This window comes from Camelus ferus, chromosome 10 (genome assembly GCF_009834535.1).
Source record: "Camelus ferus isolate YT-003-E chromosome 10, BCGSAC_Cfer_1.0, whole genome shotgun sequence".
In the NCBI taxonomy this organism is placed as follows: domain Eukaryota; kingdom Metazoa; phylum Chordata; class Mammalia; order Artiodactyla; family Camelidae; genus Camelus; species Camelus ferus.
In genome coordinates this window covers 66,195,997-66,206,006 of record NC_045705.1, presented here as the reverse complement: position 1 = coordinate 66,206,006, position 10,010 = coordinate 66,195,997, and positions in this window count along the sequence as shown.

Genomic DNA, 10,010 nt, shown 5'->3' with positions numbered 1-10,010 from the left:
GCCCCACCAGGTGTGGGTCCTTGGCTTCGCGCAGAAAAGAATTCAAGAACGAGCCACAATTGAGTAAAGATCAATTTATTTAGATAAATAGATACAGCATAGAGTGTAGGCTGTTTTGAAAGGCCAGGAGGTGTAGGGGTTGGGTGCTCAGGTTAAAGTACAAGTAGATACACACTCCATAGACAGAGTGCAGGCAGTCTCCAAAGATGAGGGAGCAAAAGTGGTGGCCACGAAATGTGGTTTTGCCAATTTTTATGGGTTGGGTAGCTTCATATGCTAACAAGTGGGAGGACAATTTTAGCTACCCTGGGGAAGGGGCTGGAATTCCCAGGAGGTTGGCCACTGCCCACTCTGACCTTTTATGGTTAGCCTTGGAGCTGTCATGGCACCTATGGAAATACCATTTACCATGTTAATATTGCAATGAGCATATAATGAAGCTCAAGTTCTACTAGAAGTCAAATCTCCTGCCATCTTGAGCCTCAAAGCCTACTGGGAGTTGAATCTTCCACCATTTTGATGTTAATTGCTGTCTTTCCTTGAATGGCTGTGCCCTGCTCCTTTCCCTCCTGTCTCAGAAGGAGGATTATTTCAGGTAAGGAGGTGCTTAAGTAAGGATTTTACCTCCCTTTTGAATCACTGACTTCCCTGGCCATCCTTCCCCACAAGAAGACAACATTGACTCAGATGAGGACCATTCCCTGCTTCCAGTGTCCTTTAGCACAGCAAGACACCTAGCACTTTCAAATGACACTTCCCTTAAGACCAGCAGAGAATCAGGACTTTTTCTGTTACTTTCTTCAGAGCTGCATTGACATATCTGGACAAGAAATAAAAATAATAGCTAACATGGTGTACTATGTGCCAGTCACTGTAGAAGGGCTTTACATGTATTAACTTCTGAAATAGGTACCTTTTTATGGGGAGAGAACGGAAACTTCAAGAAGTGATGCTCAGAGTCACATAGCTAGGGTTTGAACCAGACAGATAGCTTCAGAGTCTGTGATTCTGAGTGCTGTCACACTGCCATTTGAATAAAGAAGTCCCCATGCCCCAGGCTAGGCTGACCCCCAAGACCTTGACCCAGAAAAATGTTAAGTGAAGAAACCAAGGCATTGCTATCAGCTCCTCCTTATTTTATCTTTCACAGAGACAGTCGTTGGCCTGGTTGGGCAATGGAGGTTGCAAGGGTTGGTTGGCAGGTTGTACAACCCTCCTTGAGCTTGAAAAGGGGCTGTTTTTCTAACACTCCACGTTTTACCAGTAGTGTTCTGGAAAGGGCAGAAGATACTAGAGACATGCAAAGGCATTATTAGATTTCTAGTGATAAGCGGCTTTAAAGAATTGTACTAGACTCAAAGTCTAGTACAAAGACAAGCAGAAAAGCATGCTCTGGCCCGCAGGCCTAAGAAGTGTCTGTTTGCCATTGTCCCTGTCCCTGCTCTTCCCAGCCTTAGTATCTAGTCATACCCTTGCCAGGAACATTCTTCACCTTGTTGTGGGTCCTGGAAAACTCAGATACGCCTTAAAGATTTGCCTCAGGCCAGTGGGCCCTCTTTTATAAACCTGGTCCCACTGCAGCAGAGAACACAACTCTAGATTCAGAAAAATCTGGATTCAGGGACTAAATGGAATCATCAGGCCCTGGGAGAGGGTTTCTCTGATGTTGGAGCAAGGGCAGACCTTAAGCAGGCACCGAATCAAATATTAGACTTCAGGGGCTGAGACTCCTTGGTCCAAACATCTCCAGCTTCAGCCACAACACAGAGGAACAGGCCCCAGCCCCTGGAACCCTAATGCCCTGCAAAGAGCCTCCTTCCATCAACACGCACACAGTGCCGCCCATTCTGCATGTTTCCTGAGCTTTGGCAGCAAGTGAAACATGTTCCCTGCTTTGAGACGCTCATGCTAAGGTCTGGACAGATGTGTAAGCAGCCACTTGGGTGGCAGTGACTTGATAGAAATGATTACCTCCATCAGTGCTTTGCAATTCAAACCCTAACTCTGCCACCTACTGGTTACATGACTTTGGTCTTAGCCTTTTGAACCTCACTTTCCTCACCTGTGAAATGAGCCATTTCCCTCCTGAGCTTTATGGGCAGTATTTGAGATAAGGCACTTAGCACAGCGCCTGGCACACGGAGACGTTCCCAAAGTGTCCGCTCTGGTGCCGTCAGGGACCCTTCAGGACACTCCCCCTGCTCGCTGTAGGTGTTCCAGGTCGACATGTCTGTTCCAAGAGTTCTCCTGCTGGTGGGAGAAAGCATTCTGAGGTAAGGGTGCCTTTTCCTGCTTTGCCCAAAGGCATGGTAAGGGCGAGCAGCAGCTTTGATTTGACGGTAGCAGGACGTGCAAAGCAGAGGGGAGGGCAGGAGTGTCTGCCCGAGCTGTCTGGAGAGGCATCCTGGAGAAGGCAAGTCCCAGGTGAGAACAGACAGGGGAGGGTGCTCCAGGCAGAGGAGAGGCACCGGGCGAGAGGAAGCCTGGGCATCTGGGATCCAGGGAGGGCTGGGCTACCTGGGGTGGGGGGTGGGGGAGAAGCCTGCCAGTGCCTGGTTAAGAAAGGCCTTGAATATCATGCTTAGAAGTTCAGATTGTTCTGCACAGGATACTTGAGTAAATAGAAAGGACAGAGATGACCTGCAGGGGAGGCTGGGCTGTCCCCAGAGAGGAGGGGGTCACTGTCTCAGCTGGTCTGTAGCCCACTCCTGGCACAGCAGCACATCAGGTGGAGACCTCTGTTGTAGATGACTGGGAGCCACTGAAGAAGGTGGGAGAAAGACCTTTAATAAACTGCAAATGCCGTTGGGAGAAGGCACATTCAGAAGAACCTTGACACTTGCTAATGTTTATTGAGCACTTGCTGTGTGCTGGGTGCTTTTCTCTGAGCTTTATACATTTTAACTTATTTGCTTCTTACAACAACCCTGTAAGATGGGTGTTATTCTTAAACCCCTTTCACACAAGGGGAGCCTGAGGGACAAAAAGATGGAGTGCCCGGGCTTACCCACACACTCAGGGAGAGGCTGAGCTTGGACAGAAGCCAGAGTGCTCGGACACCCAACCATCGGAATCCCCTGTCTCACCCCTAGCAGTCCCTGCAGGCTTGTTATTAAAGAGCCTCTTTATAAAAGCCCCCTGAGAGTGGGCTTGAGGGGGAGGGAGGGCAGGGAGCCTGAGCTCCCCGGGTGTGGGAGGTGAGGAGGGCTGGGCTCAGACATAGGAAGCTGGTGATCTACCAGCACCATCGGGCAGCTTCTCAAGCTGTGCTAGGGGAGTGGGGAGGTGACTGCAGGACAGGAGCGCCTGAGAAGAGGGGCAGCCCTCAGGCCGTCCAGACAAAGGGATGGAAAGGAGACCGTGGGTGATGGGGGGCACCTGAGATCAGCTCTTCTGACCCAACAAGGCTGCAGGAATCTGAGGACCCCAGCTGGCCATCCCTCTCCTCCCCAAGAGCTCCCCCAGCCCCCTCAAGTGGGCCGAGACAGAGCAGGAACCCTCCTCCACCCCTACTCTCGACTCCCACCCCAACTTCATGGGATTTTCACAAAACCCAGGCAAAAAGAATGCAGGAGTCAGACCCTAATACCCCATGACAAATGGGGAGACTGAGTCCCAGAGAGAGGATGTGGCTTCCAGGTGGCCTAGAGCCAGGGCAGAGATAGGAGTGGGGACACTCCCATGAATGTCCTGCCACTGGACCCACAAGAGGCAGGATCCTAGGTCCTCTTTCCCAACTTTGCCTTCAGCAGAGAGTTCCCCTCCTGAGCTTTCCCGGAATCATCAAACCTACTCTGTTCAAATCCGCACATCTCATCTTCTGCCCAAACCATCTCCTTCTCCAGCACTCTGAGTTTCAGAGCCTGGTCCCCCAATTCAAGTAGATGCTCAAGCCCCAATTCTTCATGTCCCCTTAATGTGTCCCTCCCCCTTCCCCAGCACCACCTGTCAATCACTGTGCCCTGCAGACCCAGACTCCCCAGTAACTGGCATCAACACACCTCTCTTTCCCCATATCATAGACTCAGCCATCAGTTTCTCTGCTGGTTACATCAACCGCTTCCTAACAGAACCACCTGCCTCAGGCTCCCCACAGCAAATTTACCTCTCCTCTTTGTATGCAGCCATCCTTCCTAAAGCCATCAGATCCCATCACTCTCCTGTTTGAAACCACCCCCCGATAGGAGCCGAAGAGGCCCAGCCTAGTCTGACCCACCAGATACCTTCCAACTGCACTTCGCATTGCCCCTCCACACCCGCCCCCCCACCCCGATCTAGTTCCAGCCACACTGGATTAACATCATTCCCTGAGTGCAGCGGTGTGCCAGGACTGGCTCTTAACTGGCTCTTGAAAGCTGAATTTTGCCAGCCAATTGTTGAACATAATTAAATTATATTAAAAATTAAATTTAAATTTAAATTATTAAATTGATTACATAAACTTGGTATTAAATAAATTGCATTAAGAATAAAGGTAATAAATACAACTCATTTCTTCCTAGTTTGTTTGCTAGATTTTACTATTATTTGTGCTCTTAAGGGGATTTATGTCTATTGTATCTGCTTGGCGAAAATCCTATAGAAAGTTCTGCTACTTACTGTCCGCTTAATCCAGCGTTCAGCGATGCTACATTGGCAGCATGCAGTCAGCCATGGGGCAAGTAGTTACACTATAAATCAACAAACACTATAAATCAGATTGATAATTGTTTTGTTGATCATCTAGACCGAGGTAAGCAAACTACAAGCCAAATATGGCCCACCACTTGTTTTTATAAATAAAGTTTAATTGGAACACAGCCACACTTACTCTTTTCCTTATTGTTCTGGAGCTGTTTCTGTATTATAATAGCAGAGTTGAGTAGTTGCAATAGAGACTGGATGACCCTGAAAGCCTAAAACATTCACTTCTTGGTCCTTCAGGGAAAAAGTCTATTACTCATTAACAAAAACAAAAATACCAACCAACATTCACATCAGAACTACACATGGAAAGATGGGTGTTAAACGCTTTGCGTCCCAGCACACCACTACCTGAAGGTGCCGGGCTCATTCACATGTCCATTCTTTGCACATGATCTTCCCTTTTCTCTTATGATCCATCTGTAGAGTTCCTAATCATTCTTCAAAATGTCCCTTCCCCCATGCTCCTGTATTAGTTAGTAATGTCCTGTGTAACAAGCAACCCCAAAACATAATGGCTTTTAAAAATGTATTGCTTCTCATTAGATTATGGGCCATCTGGGTGGTTCTGCTGATCTGGGCTGGGCTTGATTGATCTCAGCTGTGCTCACTCATGTTCACGATCCACTGCAGGGTGGCGGGGGCCTGGCTAGTCTATGATGGCCTCAGCCAAAGTGACTCAGCTATGCTACACAGGGTCTCTCTTACCTTTAGCAGAGGAGCCTAAGCTTGTTCTCATCACCCAAGCTGGGGTCCGAGAGAGCAAGGAAAAACAGGCAGGCTGTCTTGAGGCTTTCAAGAGACACTCCATCACTTTTGCTACATTTTATTAGCCAAAATAAGTTGCATGGTCAGTTTAAATTTAAGGATGGGGAAATAGATGTTGCAAAGTCACATTTTAAGGGGCATTGTGGATAGAAGCTGGAGCGACATGGGGTTATTTTTATGTTCAGTCTATCACATTACCTTCCCCTCTTTCTTCAAGCACGGGAGCTTGCTCCCAATTCTGTATTCGTACAGCACTCCTAAGAAGCAGAACAAAATCCACCCTGTCATAATCACTTTGTTAAGACAAGGAAGCTACCAGAGACATTGATTTATTTACCTTTGTGCCCAAAGGGACAAGAGACATGGATGGAGCTCTGAGTTTCTTCAGACAAAGAAAATGGCAGTTTGTGTATCTTTTAAAGTTACTATATCAGCCAAGATTTAATCAGGGACACAAAATTACTGGGAGAGTATGAACCGTTATGGTAAAAAGGGCCAAGTGGAAACCCCTGGAATTGTTCCCCTACCCCTGCCAAGTTATAAACCAGAAACGATATCACAACCCTGAAGAAATGGCAGAGATTAGTACCACTGTTAAGGGTTTAAGAGATTCAAGGGTGGTGATTCCAACCATATCCCCTAATAATTCATCAGTTTGCAGGCAGAAAAGCAAATTTAGTGATGTGTCAGTGCCAATCAAGCTGCAATTCGAGATTTGAGATCTCTATTGCAGAAAGTGAGCATAAACCCCAGCAACTGTTATGTGGCTGTTGAACTAGTCAGTGCTTTCTCTTACATCCCCATGAGTGTGGGAAATTCCAGTCTGCATATGCATAACAAGGATAACAGTATACCTTTACTGTCTTGTCCCTGGATTATGCCGTTCTCCTGCAAAAGGCAAGGTTCAGAGGGACTTTGATAGTCTTGACAACACGGAGAATACCATGTTGATACACTCAATTGATGCCATTATGCTAACTGGACACGGTGAGTAGGAAACAGCAAGCACTTTGTAAATGCTTTAGACACATGTGCGCCAGAGAGCCAGAGATGAACCCTGTGGAAGGTTGAGGTCCTGCCACAACATCAGGAAAGTTCCTAGGGGTCCAGGGGTCTGGGGAATGTTGGATATCCCTTCTAAAGTAAGAGACAAGTTGCTGCCACTTACACCATACACCACGAAGAAAGAGGAGCAATGTATGGTGTGCCTTTTGGATTTTGGAGCCAATGTAGATCATATTTGGGCAAGATTCTTTGACTCATTTACTGGGTAACCTGTAAATCTGATGATGTTTGGTCTGGATCTGAAAAAAGTTCTTCTAAAGTCCAGTGGTGCAAAACTGCCCTACCATTTGGGTATTATGTCTAGTAGATCTGGGTGCCTGACTTAGGTGTCAGCCAAAGATGCCATGTGGCATCTCTGGCAAGCCCCAATAAGCACATCATAGCTAGGACCCTTGGAATTTTGGTCATGGCTATCCTCTGCCAACAACAATTGTACTTTCTCAAAAACAGCTGACTTCCTCCTGGGCCTTGATAAAGACTGAATGCCTGATTTATGAAACATGAAGTGATTATCAGACCCAAATGTTCAATCATAAGATTTTCACAGTTGCATCCCACTAGAAATTGAAGTGGCATATGTGATACTGGGCCCAAGCACATACAGAAGACACAAATAAATTTCATGAGGAGGTGGTTCAGACTCCTGTGGTATCTGTTTCTACTGCTTTACCTCCTTTGCCTCAGAGACTTCAAGGGTAAGAGGGAAAAGCACAGGCCCAATTTATGGAAGGCTTTGCACAGTAAGCCAGCAACAGCCAGAAGTGGACAGCTGCTATATTACAGCCCCTGAAAGACAGTAGTGAAGGAAAACCCTCCCGATGGGCAGAATTTGGGGCAATCCATATGTTATCCATGTTATGTGGGAGGAAAGAGGGCCTAAGGCACAGTTTATTTGGACTCTTGAGCAGTATCTGATGGGTTGGTCATTTGCAGAGACTTGGAAAGAACACAACTGGGTCTAGGAGAGAGGTCCATGGATGGCTTCTTAAAACGCTCACAGAGCGAGAAGTTATTCATGTTCCATATAAACGCCCATCAGGGGGCAGTCAGTGGAGGAGTCCTCACTAATTAGGTAAGATGACCCCTCCCTAGATTCAGTCAGCCTCTTTCTCCGCCAGATTGGTGGTTCTCAATGGACCCGTGTGCAAAGTGGGGAGCTGCCAGGGTTCGGTATGTCTGAATAAGAGACCTCTGTGCTCTTTGTCCAAGTTGTCACATAGTTGTTTTTTTAATCAATTTTTAAAATTAAGAAAAACTTTATTGTGGCTAAATATACTTTAACATAAAATTTGCCATTTTAACCATGTTTAAGTGGTCTCTGTGTACATTCACAACGTTGTGTAACCATCACTACAACCCATCTCCAGAACTTTTCATCATTCCAAACTGAAACTCTGTTTCCATACAACAAAAATTCTCCATCACCCCCTTCCCATAGTCTATAAATATAAATATAAATATAAATACAAATATAAACATAAATAAATACTGTAACCACTATTTAACCTTCTGTGTCTATGAATGTGCCTATTTATGCCTATTCCGGGTACCTCATTTAAGTGGCAGCATACCATAGTTGTTCTTTTTTGTCTGGCTGATTTCACTTAGCATAGTGTCTTCAGGTTCATCCATGTTGTAATATGTTGTCAGAATTTCCTTCCTTTTTAAAAAATTTTTAAAATTTTATTTATATTTTTTCAGAATTTCCTTCCTTTTAAGGCTGAATAATATTCCACTGTATGTATGGACCACATTTTGTTTATCGATCCACCCACCCATGGACATTTGAGTTATTTCCACCTTTTGGCTGTTGTAAATAATGCTACTATGAACATGGGTGTACAGATACATATTCGAGTTCCTGCTCTCAATTCTTTTGGTTCACGCCCAGAAGTAGAATTGCTGGATCACAATCACACAGATTTTTTTAAACACTCTCAAGTGAACTAGTCTTGTTCAATAAAGTTAACCATTTTTGCAGCATCCTTCATCTCCTAGAGTTTTGACACCAGCACCTCTCTGTGAGGAAAGCAGTGTGTGTGACGACATCAAGTTTTTTTTGTTGAGCTTTGGGTCATTTTGGTTTTATTTGCAAGAGAAGTGAAAACTTTAATGCAATCAACTTTTGATGGAAACACCATCCGTTCAAATGCCAAGACAGTTCTTCCAAGACAGACTTTTTGATTCTAGATATGAAGAAAAAAAAATATATATATATATATATATGGGGGGGTGATGAGGTAACTAGGTTTACTTATTTGTCATTTTTTTTGTTTAATAGAGGTACTGGGGATAGAACCCATGACCTTATGCATGCTAAGCATGTACTCTACCACTGAGCTACACCATTCCCCCATAGATATGAAAAAAATATTAACCATATCTTGGCTGTTTGCAGCAGAAAAAAAGTCTTGATTATCAGCATCATTTACAAATCTTACAAGTGCTACAGCATGGTGTTTATCAGTGACGTCTGTTGACTCATCAGCCTGCATAAAGAATCTGTTGTTTTTCAGTTTATTACCAAAAAACAAAACAAAAAGCTCTTCAGCATCATGTAACATCAATAGGTCAAGTTATCCTTCTCTCTCAGAGTAGAACCTTCTCACTTTTTTGTGGGGCATTTTGCGCTAGCATTTCACTCATCTAATTTTACATACCAGTATTATTAAGTTCTTTTTTTTTCTGGACAACAGATTGTGTTACAAATAACTTGCTCTTTGAGCTTTTTTATTAAATGTGACCTGTAAAATAAAAGCCTTAATCTGTTCGAGACACCATAGATAGAAATTAGTGCATTTGTTTGTCAAATGCCTGAAATTTGTAGTTTTTTTCAATTTTGCTGATGCTATTGCTACGTTTGTAAATTATAATTCTTTACCACTAACCCTACCAGATTTGTCCACAATAAGCAAACAAATTAAGCATATTTGTAAGCATCTCCTCTTTCATTTCACAACTGGTCATAAAATATCACCACATTGAGTAGTTAGACACATTTGTAAAACACAAATGCTAATAAGACATACAATAAAAGGGCATAATAAATAACTAAGCAGGAAACTCGCAAAAAAATACTGAAATCATGCTGAAATTCACTTCTAGCCTGCATAAATCGTGTTTTAAAACATTCACATCAACTGCAAAGCGGCAAGGGGACTGCAGAGTCACAGCACGTAAAAATTATTTCTTTAGGAGAAAATTTTCCTCTGATTTTCTGTCACAGAAAGTGTGTTTGCTCCCATAAGTCAGTCATCAGTCGTGAGGGGAGGTGGGAGGAGGTAACTGAGGAGGGCGAAGCTGATGTCAGCAGTCTACCTCTTCCTCTCGGGGCAATACAGTGTTCACAAATGATCAACAGACTTCTTGATCTCATGCTGGAAACTGAGAAAGGCCTCACCCACTGCGCACTGCAGACAGGGTCAAACAACCTCTAACAACCTCTAACCTGTTTTCTGAGGCTGCTGAATGACTGTCTATCTTGGAAAGCGCTG